The sequence below is a fragment of the Spea bombifrons genome, chromosome 3 (genome assembly GCF_027358695.1).
Source record: "Spea bombifrons isolate aSpeBom1 chromosome 3, aSpeBom1.2.pri, whole genome shotgun sequence".
Lineage (NCBI taxonomy): Eukaryota > Metazoa > Chordata > Amphibia > Anura > Pelobatidae > Spea > Spea bombifrons.
In genome coordinates, this window is record NC_071089.1 from 64,024,816 (window position 1) to 64,040,006 (window position 15,191).

Below are 15,191 nucleotides of genomic sequence, written 5' to 3' on the forward strand. Positions count from 1 at the left end.
CAGGCATACTTTACTGTTTTTAAAAATGGAAATAATACTCTCTAAAATGTTACATATTTTTATTTACACTTTACAGTGCAGAATGTGCCAAATATAGCATTGATTCTTTCTTTATTTACCTACCATGATTGCCTATTCGGGAACAGCATACGATTCTAAAGGCAATTTATATTACAGTACAAAGGAATGCAACCTAACTATTTGTTTCTATTGGACTGATGCCCCTCATCTATGGTGTCTTCAACATCGTTGTTATAATGTCAATCTGAAAATAATTAGATGGAAAAATTTCTGGCCGTTGATTTACAAAAAGGTGAAATCCAAACGTACTTATATCTAGATACCTAAAATAATTATATGTGCAAAAATTAGCAATGGATCCTTTAATTATGGTTCTTCATTTGTCAGAATGTTTTAATTACTGTTTCCTTTCTCTTGTTCTGTTTTTACTGATTTGATGCTAGCCCAACTGTCTCTCCAGGACCTCCCAGAACTGAGTTTACAGCACCTCGGGGTATTCTGTCTGCTTTTATTTTTGTTTCAAAGGAAGCCAGATCTCCCAAGTAATGATAGATGTGAAACAAGTAATGTAGAGGAAGAAATCTACTGTAATTGTTCAGCAATGCAACAAAACATACAACATATAACCAATTAACCAACAACTATTAGGAATATGCATATAAGTAAGATTGATTATTCATGTTCTAAGCATATTCAGTGAATTAGTAAACTACAGTAGAATAAGCGTATTATTTGAGATCCCAAGTATACAGGTATTAAGGATTTATTCTCCAAAAAATAACCTCTAAAATAATTCCCCCTGACTTTCACCTACTGTGTTGAAAATGCTAATCTCAGGGAACAGGCTTTTAATGGTCAGCATACCTCAAGAGTCCTGTTAGACTAAATTAATATCTCAGTCAAAAGCCAATATCAGGGGAGATCAGGTAAGCATGCGATGTATGGCAGGTCAAACACAAGATCCGTTCGGCAAGTGGAGTCCATCATCCTGATCTCAAACCTGGACTTTTTACATATGTTTCACATAAATATGATAAATAGATTAAGATATTTAGCAGAAAAAACTTTCATAATGGATTGGGTCTTTATAGTAAAATGCTGTACACAGATAAATGGCAAATAATTATTTTACTTTATGCACAGACACTTACATTCATTGACATATGGATATGAACAAAATGGACATTACTCTTTTACAAGGACTCCTGGCCCCTGGCGCAGTGTTGGAGGTTCTGCCTTGTGTTGATGGCACATCCTATCCCCTGGCACAGAAGCATAACCACCGGGTGGCTCAAGTATAATACATTTTATCACACACACAAACTGTTTCACATATACTATTATACATTCTAATGGTTACATTTAACCCCTTCTGTACCGATGGACGCTGGGATCGCGAGGGGCGGCTGCTACTGACTGCTGGGTGTCCCCAGTGATCCGTAGCAGCCACTCCCCCTCAAGTCCATGCACGTGATCGCTTTGAAGCAAATCACGAGCATGGAATTAAAATATTTAAATAATACTGCGGTCTTCAAGGGAAGACACGCTACGCGAACGCCAGTACAGAAGGGGTTAAACAATTAAACATTACTTATTACAAAGCCTTGTAAACCATGCTAATTTCAGATTTAATAATATACATACAATCATTATAGACATGAATAGATTCAGAAAATTAACTCCTCTATTACCAGACATTACACACACAGTCACACAAACAGACAAACACAGTCACATACACACAGTCAAACAAACATACCTGGTGCTGGATGCAACTTACACTGAGTATGGTATGAAGGAGGGACTCGGCCTATCAGGAGAGGCTTCTGACCTCTCAGGTAATCAGGAGAGTTGAGATGTCTCTCCTGATTGGCTGAGAACTCCTTAATTCATACTTTTTATTCCAGGAAAATGCATTTTTAAGAATTAAAAATGGTTTGAAGTGCCAGTTATTAAGGTAACAATAGCATTAAATTAAGCCATGCTTAACTAATAAAGAAGCACAAATTACCAGTGCTCCAATTTGAAAATATATACTTTGAATAAACAAAAATATATGTTTTAGTACTGTATTTTAGCAAATGCACATACATTCACTAACACATCAAGACTTATAGGATGTGAAAAGTGGAAGTACCGGTACCTAATGGGTATGCACTGGGTGGTATGTATAAAGGGCAACTAATGCAATATGGCAGAAATGATGCAATCACCATAGTAGCCATTACAATGCCCTGCCTGATTGTATTTATAGTATTTTTTATTTTTATGTTTATTGCTGAATTATTTTGGGTCATTTCTTGAATAGCTTGTTTATTTTTTTCTTAATGTTTAAGTCTTCAGATGGAGTCCATTTTTTTGAATATCATAGCATTCCAATTAATTCCAGCAAGTTACATTTGTGAATTATACCAGTCATGAAAATCAAAATCTAGATAAGTGTAAACGGTGTCATACACAGTAATTTATAGTACATGTTAAATAACCTCTACATAAATATAGCACAACTATTTTCCATTGTGCAGTTACTGTGGAGCTATGTTGGTTAAATGTTTAATTGGCTCTTTAGCTTACAAAGAGATACAAGATCAACCTAACCAACACCAGACGGCAACCTTTTTTTTTCATGAGACTCATTAGTGGGTCTCTCTGGGCACAAGTGAGCAAGGTGAACCACATCTGGACCCACCTTTAACCTTGAGGTGAACCCCAAGAGATACCAAAGGTAGAAAAAGCATACAAACAGATATGAGAATCTCACCTTTTAACTCATTTACTGTATGGCCATGTCATGTAAGCCATGATCCTGCCCATGCGAGTTGGCCGGAACCAATATGCATGGCAGACTTCCTCCGATGTACGTACATTTCAACCTTTATGGGCCTCATTAGTCAGGTGCAGTTGGTAAGCGAGCAAGAAGGACAACGTATGGACTCACATTACATTTGGAGTAAACCTCATGAGATCTCAGAAGGGAGAAATAGCATACCTAAGACATGGGAATGATTTTGGTTTCACCCCAAGCAGGCCCGGACTGGGACAAAAAATAGGCCCGGGCATTTAAGCCTGAGCAGCCCATATTTATTTATTTATTTATTTATTGTTAAAGCCCACCCTTCATGTACCATCTTTGCATTTAATCATTCAGACAAATCATTAACACATTCATTTATGCAGTCTCACAAATCAAGCAATTCATCCTCACATGAATTCATTAATTGTCATACGCATTCACACTACCCCCTCTCTTCATCTTATCTGCCCCTTCTCACTATGTAACCCCCTTCCCCACTTCTCAATATGTACCGCCTCTATCTATCCCCTCTCCCCCTTTCTCACAATCTAACCCCCCTCTGCCCCTTTTCACTGCACCCCCCTCCCTCACCCTACTTACCTTGTTGCCGGAGCAAGCAGCAACTGCGACCGCGCCTGTGGCAGGGCAGGATTGACTTAGGGGCTGATGGAGCTGCAGCTCCAGGCCCCCACCTTAAAATAGGCCCAGTCAGGACCGGACTGACTGGGCCTATATTGGCCGCATTAACACAGAGCCCCTTAAGCCCGCCGCAACTACCCCCTCCTAACTATCTACCCTCTCCCTCTTTGAAGTTCACTTACCTTTCAGGAGTCCTGTGGTGGGGGTGCAAGGCCTCTGCCTCCCAGCTCTGCCACTGTATGGAACGGTATAGAGTGATGGGAGTTATGATGTACTTTTAGAGCATAATTAGATCATGAAAAAGACATTGGAAATGGTACAGCATAACACCCATCACTCTCACACACTTACCAATCCACACATATACCAATCCACACACATACCAATCCACACCAATCCACACATATACCAATCCACACACATATACCAATCCACACACATATACCAATCCACACACATATACCAATCCACACACATACACCAATCCACACATATACACCAATCCACACATATATACCAATCCACACGCATACCAATCCACAAACACATACCAATCCACACATATACCAATCCACAAACACATACCAATCCACACACATACCAATCCACACACACATATACCAATCCACACACATACCAATCCACACATATAGCAATCCACACATATATACCAATCCACACATATATACTAATCCACACATATACCAATCCACACACATATATACCGATCCACACATATACACCAATCCACACACATACACCAATCCACACACATATACCAATCCACACACATATACCAATCCACACATATACACCAATCCACACACATACCAATCCACACACATATACCAATCCACACATATACACCAATCCACACATATATACCAATCCACACATATACACCAATCCACACACATACCAATCCACACACATACCAATCCACACACATACCAATCCACACATATACACTAATCCACACATATATACCAATCCACACACATACACCAATCCACACACATACCAATCCACACATATACACTAATCCACACATATATACCAATCCACACACATATACCAATCCACACACATACACCAATCCACACACATACACCAATCCACACACATATACTGATCCACACATATATACTGATCCACACATATATACTGATCCACACACATACACCAATCCACACATATACACCAATCCACACATATACACCAATCCACACACATACCAATCCACACACATATACTGATCCACACATATATACTGATCCACACATATATACTGATCCACACACATACACCAATCCACACATATATACCAATCCACACACATACCAATCCACACATATACACCAATCCACACACATACCAATCCACACACATACCAATCCACACACATATACCAATCCACACACATACACCAATCCACACACATACACCAATCCACACACATACACCAATCCACACACATATACTGATCCACACATATATACTGATCCACACATATATACTGATCCACACACATACACCAATCCACACATATACACCAATCCACACATATACACCAATCCACACACATACCAATCCACACACATATACCAATCCACACACATACACCAATCCACACACATACACCAATCCACACACATACACCAATCCACACATATATACTGATCCACACACATACACCAATCCACACACATATACTGATCCACACATATATACTGATCCACACACATACCAACCCACTCTCACTTAATGCTTTCCTACCTTTCCTTTCTTCTTTAAGCTTCTTTTCCTCCTCTTCTTCAGTTCTTCTGTCTTCTCTGTCTTCTTCCGGGTCAGAGGGCACGGACAGCGGTGGGCGCGGCTTCAGTGCTGTGCGCCGGGATCTGAAAACAAACCCCGGCGCACAACAGCTGTTGCCGCGCGGATCACAAGGGAGCGGTATCGGAGGTCTTTAACAGACCTCCGGCTCCCTTGAGTGATTTTAAGCCGGGTTCAACCCGGCTTAAAATCACTCAAGGGAACCGGAGGTCTGTTAAAGACCTCCGATATCGCTCCCTTGCGAGCCTGCTCCTCCAGCGGCGGACATTACTGTCCGTCTCTGGAGGGGTGCCGGGTGCCGCAAATTGGCACCCCCTGATGAGCGGCCGCCCCCTGGAGTGTGGCGGCCGCCCCCTGGAGTGTGGCGCCCTGTGCGGTCGCACATCCCAAAGGTCGGCCCTGCCCTAAGGGGCCGGGAAGCCCCCACCAGGGCCGTCCTTAGGGGTCTGCGGCCGCACAGGGTTTAAATTAAAACATCGGGTTTTTTTTTTTCAACTTTATTTAACATCGTCCATGTTAAATAAAGTAAAAAAAAAACCCCGATGTTTTAATTTAAGCCCTGTGCGGCCGCAGACCCGCAAGGCCGGCCTTGGTGGGGACTTCCCGGCCCCTTAGAGTGGCGGACCCGGTCGCAGTTGGTAGGGTAGGGGCCTGGAGCTGCAGCTCCATCAGCCCCTAAGTCAATGCGGCCCTGCCGTGGCCCGGCCCACCGGGCAAATGCCCGGTGTGCCCGATGGCCAGTCCGGGCCTGACCCCAAGTGTGAAAGGGAGTCCAGATTCTCTTGTACCTAGAGAGAGAATGCCAACTTCGCTTTGGTTGTGAAGACCATGGTCGTTAAAACTTGAGATGCTGATAGCCTATTAAGACCTTATCTTTGTATTTAATTGGTTATTTTCCGGAATTAGAATTAAAAATAATGCTTCTTATGTAAATCTGCTATAACTTTGGTGCAAAAATACATTTGCTCTACCTTTACCATTATACACCACAATAACAAGTACAAAGCCCCCCAAATGACTTTTGTAAGTAGAACCTGCTTATAAATTCAATATTTAAAATGTTCTAGCAGTCTTTATCATTAATCCTTCATTATTTCTAGTCAACATTGATTTTCAGACAATCGGGTAAAGGCCCACATGTGCTCTTCAGGAAATATTATAATATTGCGCATTCTATATAGCAAATAGTGAACCTAATCCAAAACAACTCTGAATGATAGATTGGATGACACCATTTGTCTTACCTTTTGTTTTAGGAATAAAACCCAGCTGCAAACATTTTGAAAATGAAAAAATCTGTATAGGAATAAACTATAAAATGACCAACATTATAATCTGAGACGCAATTAGGAAGAACTGTGCATGTGTCAGTTCCTACATGTTTCCATCTTTATGTAAGGTAAAATAATTTTAATTTTAGTTAGTCTTTCACCCAAAGCTACTTTAGACCTCTGGCTCATTGGCGCCTATGAAATGTTCCTAATGTGTTTCTAATTCTGTCATTATTCCTTTGAATACAGTCTAAATATTTACTTATAAACCTATTTTAAGAGTGGGAGTTCATACATAAAATAGACAATTCTAGCATGAATAGAAAGTATCAACTGAAAAGAAGTACACTTAAACAGACCTTAGAATAAGTACTTTTAGAATTCACACAGGAAGAGTTACACAAACAGGATGAGATAAAATATACAAAAAAATATGTGAGGCATATTCTTAAAGCTTTGTTAGTCTAGAAGTCTAGTGCCTTTGCTCCCTATAAATAGAAGAAACAATGTGTTATATCATGCTATGTCTAATATCATGCTAGTACAAATCCTGCACTCAGAAAGTTAAATCAGGAGAATTTAAATAATCTGGAAACAATAGCCCCAACACCATTTTTTTATATAATGAAATATATTTTTGTTAACAAAAACTCTTAATGGTAATATTTCATTCAATGGAAAGTAAGTTCAGGCTGGAGAATGAAAAAGGAAGTAGTGCAGGATTAGCTTTATTTACAGAACTTTTTACAGAATATGAAGGTTTTTGTTTCTATATTTGTATAGATAGATAGATCATCCTTAGTGGAAATATAAATTATATCGTCAGGAGAAGACATGTTGACATGTTGAAGTGCTTAAATTCACTTGATGATGTTCCATGACCAAATCGACTTTTGACTTCGTTGATTTGATTGATAGATTGACTGGGGGTATATTGAGTTCATCTTTTCATAACGTCAATCCAAATTCAAAGTACATCAACAATGTTCAACTTGAAATGGAACTCAAGACCAGCTTTACTGATGTATTGACAAATTCCTTTTTATATGACTTAATAGGAATGGTATTTTTCTTTAAAGAAAATTACCCGAAAGTTTCAGTGGCTTGTTTATTTCTTCACAGCTAATTAGCTATTCTTCCAAAACCTGAATTATTTCCTCATGTGGGGCAATAATAACATGTCAAGTAAAAGCTGATTTTGGAGATGACTCACTTCACTGGTAAAACATGCAGTGAGTGGGCCCATAGCAAAAATGATTGTTTAGCATCAGTGTGTGAGTGAATATTCACTTACCTATCGTAGGGCTGTAAACAGATGAATCCATAAATTTTATGGGATAAAGGGGTGGATCAGTGCTTTATACACCCATATATTATCTGAGTTCCTAAAGCCTTGCCAACTGGCAAACCACAAGTAATACAAGTAACAAAAATACCAAATTACCACAATGTTTGTGTGTAGTAAGGGAACAATGACCTAGTTCTTGTGAACAGGCCAGGCTTGTCCTTGTGTCTTTATATATTGGATTTAAAACATGATAATTTAAACCAGGAAGGGAATTGATCCAAGCTTTGTTTTCCAGCGTCAGTTATTCTATCCTGTTATGATTTATAAATATAACAGCAGTAAATACAGTCCAGATAGAGGTACAGCGCTAATCTTACTAATTAGCTGATTACATATCATTGGTATATTCACATTCAAAATAGTTTTTACGAGATTAGTTCTGTTTATAATAGAAAGGTGACAATTAGTGAATTATTCAGCTTCCTAACATCATCACGAACAAAATGAGGATTGCAACTAGCTTATAATTAATGTTTGTGGAAATCACAAATATTGGCACAAGGGATAGGTAGTTCAAGCCTAAAGCAAAAAGTCACTGATATAACCCCTTTCTGTTGTAGTTATGACAGGATATAAGTAAGAGCTATGTTAATTATTTCCCAGTAACATTTTCTGTTACGTATAAAATAAAAAGATATTCTACACTAATAAAAGTCATTCAGTTTAAGTAAAATGGCACATTTGTTGTGTTGAAACAACCAAAATTGTTCAAACACAAAAATGGTATTATTATTTTTTGACCTTTCTCATCCAGGACAAGCAATGACTATAGACATTGGTGTGTCATTGGGATGGATATTTTTTTCATAACCAATAGCTGACTTGGATCAGCTTTGTTCCTTCCTACCTAAAATGTAGGGATTAGAAAAGACTGGAAGAACTGCCACCTAGTAGAGCCACTACTTTACTTAGCACTCACCACTTCACCACTCTTTTGGACAGGGCGCTCTCCCCACACAGTGGGAAAGGTTTTTCAGTTGACACACTACAGCACTATATTCCCTATATCTCCCTATTAAATTACCACATGCTGTACTCCACCGTATAGGCCTAGCCTATGACTGTGTTGACATACAGATAAAATAAAAATAAAGAATATACAAAAATAACAAAAAGGATTGAGGTAGGGGTTATAGAGTCAACCTCTACCCTCTCTCCCCATTACCTATATATTGGGCTGGGGGGTTAACGTCAGTTAATATTAAATGTTAAATGCCCTTCTTTCACCTCCCTCTAATGGGATGGAGGAGGTCAAGTGGATCAAACTATAATAACACCAACAACCACATTCACTCTAGCTCGCTTACACTCTCATACACTCTCTCATGTTATCTGAATATCTCCCTACCTTCTTCCATACCCGCTTCCGTGACTTGCAGCTCTGCTTCTTCTCTAGCATCATCTTCTTGTTCTTCTCTCTCCTGTATTTGTCCGCATCTCTAGGGACATGACCTCCTGGTAAAGTTCCACAAAAGTTTGGAGGTTCCAGTGACATTGTCTAATCAAGGGAGAGGGTGTCACTAGAAGCTCCACCATTTTTACAGAAGTTCCCCGGAGGTTGCCTTCTGGCAAAATGGTGGCACACCCTCTCAGCTCATCCTCCAATCAGGGGATTGGGATGTCACTGGAAACTCTGCCATTTTGTATAAGTTCCCCAGGATTATATGCCCATAGAGATGTGGACGAGGAAAGAAGACAAAAGACAGAAGTGTGAAGAACAAGTAGATGAAGAAGATGCTAGAGAAGAAGCAGAGCTGTGAGACACGGAAGTGGTCGGCAGATATTCAGTTAGGGAGATATTCAGAGAGTGGAGATTTGTATGCACGAGTTTACATTTGTATGTAAATGCAGTCTATTAGGGAGATTCTCAAGTTTTAGCTCACTTGGGCCACTATAGAAAAAAACATCTCTGTTGACATACAAAGCTGATCCTGCCCACAAGTTTATCCCAAAACCAAAATGCAAGACACCTTTCATCAGCATGAGAAAACCAAAAAGCCCGCCGTTCATTTCAGCCTTCTCAGCATGGCACATCTATGTTTTCTTTTTTTCTATCTTTCTACACTTAAGTGAGCAAAGAGATCCAAGTATGCACTCAACTATACACTTGGGGTGCACCCGAAGAGATCCCTATAGAGTGAAATAACATGCAAAAATGGTTTGAGAACTACTCAACAGAGAACAGACAGCCGCTTAATTCCCTTTGTTTATCAAGTTGTCTATAAAGTTGCGCAATTTCACACACTCCTTTATGGCTTGAGAAAGATCCTGTAGCAGGATCGAAACCTTGGCATTCAAGTGGTTAGTGATATTGTTTTATTTGTGTGTTAGATTTTGGATTGGGTGGAGTCCCACTATGACACCTGAGCTTTTGTGCTGCTCGACATCAAGCTTCATACTCCATCATTAATAGTCTTGAGGAGGAGAATTAATTCACAATCACTCTCCTGACCATCCTCAGCCCTTGGACATTTCTCATGTCACTATTTATTTGCACCCCTGGAGCTGTTAAATGTTTTTACTCTTGTTCGTTTGTATTTTGCATTTTGATTAGTAATTAAGGTGTACTGTTTAAATTATTGAAAGTACACATATGCTATCACTGTTTATACTTAGCTAAGCTGCTAATGTTTGTATTTTGCACTGTGTCACAGTCTGCTTTGCACATATTGTAAATTCTGTCCTTGAATAAACTCAGTTTTGATCTTTGTGTGCAGAGGTAATTTGCTTCTGGACTACCTTCACAAGCAGGATCAAACTGATACATTGATGGAGATTTTTGCCTCTGTAGTGAGATTAAACCTGATACTTTCTCTAGCTGGCATGTGGCTGTCATTGATTGAGTTGTTCTCAGACTTTTTTGGATATGATACACACAGTGCATTACTTTGATTGTATTTCAGTCTTCATATGCCTCACCAGCAGGGTTCAGTTGCTATTCTTCTAGCCATAAGTGAGCAGAGAGATTCATGTCTGAACTCACTTTAGACTTTGGGTACACCACAAGAGATCCCCGAAGCATTAAATCACACATACAAAGGGTTGAGAATAGAGAACAGACACTCTTAGGGGTAAACACTACTTAGCAACTGTTGGTTGTTGGTTGACTTAATCTCTGACATTTTTGGATGTAATACAGTGCATTATTTTTCTCCAGCTTGATTCTCTTTCAACTACTGTGGAACCTACTGGGGCTTTTTCAAACTAAAATATTAAAGGGAGGCATTCTTTCACTCACCATAGGAAATAATGTATTTTATGATTGCCACAATGAAAGAGTTAAGTATTAAACCATCTTTTGTTATTTTATGTTGATGCCTATGGACAGTAGATCACTGATTATACAAATAATCTGTTTGGGTTTCTATGTAGAATATTAGCAAAAGAAAATTATAGTTTTATGAATTATTGACATATGTTGGCTCACCACACATCCTACATCATTTTATTTTTCTAACTATGTATAGCATATATGTCCATTTGATTTTCTTGGGTAATTAAAAGTGTGTGCCATGAGAATCATAGTAATTATTTCTATGCACCTTCCTAAGGTATTTAAATATATGGGGTAGGTAGGGTCTTTAAACCTTTTTTGTGATTTTTCTTGAATGTTGGGAGGAAGGATGAAAGCTGATGGTTCAGTGGAAGTAGATTCCAGAGGTATGGGGGCAAGTATGAGTGAAGTCTTCTAGACATGAAAAGGAAGAGGTGATAAGTGAGGAGGAAAGCCTTAGCCCATGGGAAGTATGTAAAGATTGGGTAGGGGAGTATTTTGTTATGAGGGCAAAAATGCATGGAGGGGCAGTTTTATAGAGGGCTTTATATGTTAGTACAGGGATTTTAAAATGTAATTCTTAAGGCAATAGGAAGCTAGTGGAGGGCTTCACAGAGTATGGAAGCAGAAGAAGAGTGGCATTTAAGGAAGATAACCCTAGCAGCAACATTTTGGATAGACTGCAGAGATGAGCGTCAAGGAATGCCAACCAAAAGAATGTTTCAATAGGCAAGATGGGAAATGATAAGGGACTGAACCAGGGCATTTGTGGCTTCTTGAGTGAGGAATGGGCGATGCAAGAGATGTTTTTTACGTGCAAGAGACAGGATCTGGCGAGGCAATGAACATGAGGGATGAAGGAGGATTTGAGTCGGGGATGACCCTGAGGCATCAGGCCTGGTTAGTGGAAGAGATAGTTGTGTTGTTAATGGTGATACAGAATTCAGGTACTAGGATGGAGATGGAAGGAGGGAATATAATGAGGTCAGTTTTAATAAGATTATATTAGCCAAGTTTTTCTTACAGTGTATGGATGATGGCATGGTATTTCATCATACCTCCCCAAGGGGTGATCATTATTTTAATAATCCCTTCCACAGCCAGGGCAATATTGAGCCACACACAAAAAGGGGAAGACATAGGTACTTACGTGCACACCTAGTTCCCCTAACAATTAAAAGGTAAATGTGTTGCATTGTTCGCTTCACATAGATGAGTAAACCCTGACTATAAGCAAAAACATGTGATCACTGTTATATCATAGAAAGTTGTTCTTGCTGTTCTCTCCATGGGATGGATCTCTAATGGAATGCATAGTGAACGCCATCAAGTAAAAGTTCCTCTCTTTTGCCAGTTTAGTAATCTCAGAGGGGAAATGAAGGTTATTAAAGTTTGTTTGTACCCTGGAATGAAAATTGTATGTCTTTTCTTCTCTTTTACTGTGATAAATGCCAGAAAAATACAAGTTGGTTCCCTCTTGTCTGATCCATCGGCGGACGCATGCTTTGTTTCTGTATCCAGCTGTAGTTAATTGTACCAAAGCAATCCTTCTCTGTGTACATGAAAAGAAAACCTGCAATTTATTGCAACATCATGTACAATTTGTGCTGTACATCTGCCCTCTGTGTCAATTAAATGAACTGATCTTTTGGGGATGTGTTTGCAATTCATAGAGCGGACAGCTATATTTGTAACAGGAAAGAGATCAAAAAAGTTATACATGTGGGTACATGGTGAAAAGGAACAAATTGAAAGCATCAGTAAATCAGTTGCCAGATTAGGTAACACTGGATTACTTGGCTACACGGAGCAATGAAATGGAAGTAGTACTAACTCAGGTCACTATTGAAGAAAGGTGGCTAATGCCGAAGGCTGCCTCAAGAGCTTAAAGAGGCCTGGTTGATATTACATGGACAACATCTATTTCAAAGACACACACTAAATATGATTTATGTGCCGAGGAGAGAGAGAGAGAGTAGCGCATAAATGAAGGATTTTAACTCTTTCAAGGCTCAAAATATAATTCTTCAGATGTAAAATGATAAGATGAATATATTGAATAAGTATAGTTTCATAGCTGTTCTTTGGTTTCACAGATACTCTGTGCACTTTTAAACCTTCCCCCAAAAATATACTGATTTTTGTGACTAAATCACAAAATTACTAAATGCCTAGAGCTTGGATCTCCATTGGTAACATGTCAGAATCCAATGTCCCTGATAAGATCCCCAATCAGAGACTGTTCCCCTAGAGAATGTTTCACATTGAAACACAATGCTTAAACATAAAGAAAGGCATAAGTAAGTTTAACAATATTATTTATATTTTAAATAATAAAAAACAGAAGCCTCTCAGTCGAAACAAAAATCAGTAAAAAAGCATATAGTCCCTTATTTGTAGAATGTATGATGTCTACATGCACCTAGTTTACTTCAGGTATATTTTATCATGTGTTCACAAAAAATCTCCAATAAATTAGATTCTTAATTTTTTAAGGCAGATTTAATTTCCATACTCTCTGGCAGCTGGTGGAAGTCTGCGCGATGCAAACCACCCCCGCTGCTGCCGGCACTTCCGCCAGGGCTTCACACAGACTTTCACCGGCTGCCAGAGATGAGGATCCCCCGCGATCACGCAGACAGCCTCCACTGCTGGGGCTTCTATGATGGAGCGCTGGCACATAAGAGCCCCGGCAGAAGTAGTGAACAGCAGCAGAGGTTGTTTACGCGCATTGTGCAGATGTCCACCGGCTGCCCCCACTAGGGCAGAGTGGCATATCTAGGGGCGCATATAGCATATCAAGTGAGCAGAATGGCATATCTGGGGGTCAGACTGGCATATCTGGGGGGCAGAGTGGCATATCTGGGGGAGCAGAAAGGCATATCTGGGGGTGCAGAGTGGCATTTCTAGGGGGAGCAGAGTGGCATATCGGTGGGGCATAAAGCATATCTGGGGGAGCAGAGAGGCATATCTGGGGGAGCAGAGTGGCATATCGGTGGGGCAGAGGGGTATATCAGGGGGCAGAGGGGCATATCTATAAGTAAGTAAGTAATATACATGTATTCCTGTTCATTAGATAAAATATTGTTTTACCATTACACTAATGTGCAATAATTGGGTGCGGCCTATAATTGAGCCAATACGGTATAATATATATATATATATATATATATACAAGTATGAAATCCTACTAGTAGTAAGGCAGTATAAAACTTTTATTGCGGATTAGAAAAAAAAAGAAACGATATATAGTTTGTCACTGATCATAACCAATATCAACTGATTTTATATATATATATATATGTTTTTATGTATAACAATAATGACTTATTGTTTTCTTTATTTACTAATACCTTAGGAAATACCTTTATACACTATAGGTACTCATTGTGGCTCTTTTGTAATGCATAATGGAATATTGTGTGGAATAAAAGCAACTTTTCAAATGGGAAGCCAGGATACATAGGCTTATTTTTGCACAAGGTTACGGGATAGTGCATAATAAAAGAGTATCTATCTTGTGACCATAGCTGGGAACTTCCCAAGTATGCAGGGATGTAATATTTACTAGTGATTCTTTTGTATTTTAGTCTGGCAAGTTTGGCAACACCCATGTCAAATTTCTGGACCTGTTTAGGTATCTACTGGGCTGAAAGGTACACATGTGTCAATGATGCCACATTATAAATACTTTACTGTCCTGTAAAATCTTTATAGTGAAACTGTATCATGAATAACAGAGACTTTCACACTTTTCCCATTCTTGAGCCATAATTAGAATTCCCAGAATAGTATTTCCTTTAATACTTCCTTAAGAAGAATGGAACAAATAGATAAACTACGTCACAGAAATGTTAAATGATTACTGAGTGTTACCTATGACTGCTTTCTATACATCTTTTTTTGGTGCCCGCCCATCAATTATTATTCAGAAATTACAGGGTGGAACAGGATTTCACTTCTGATTGTAATTGACATTTCTTCTTGAGAATAATTAAACCCTTGTTTAAT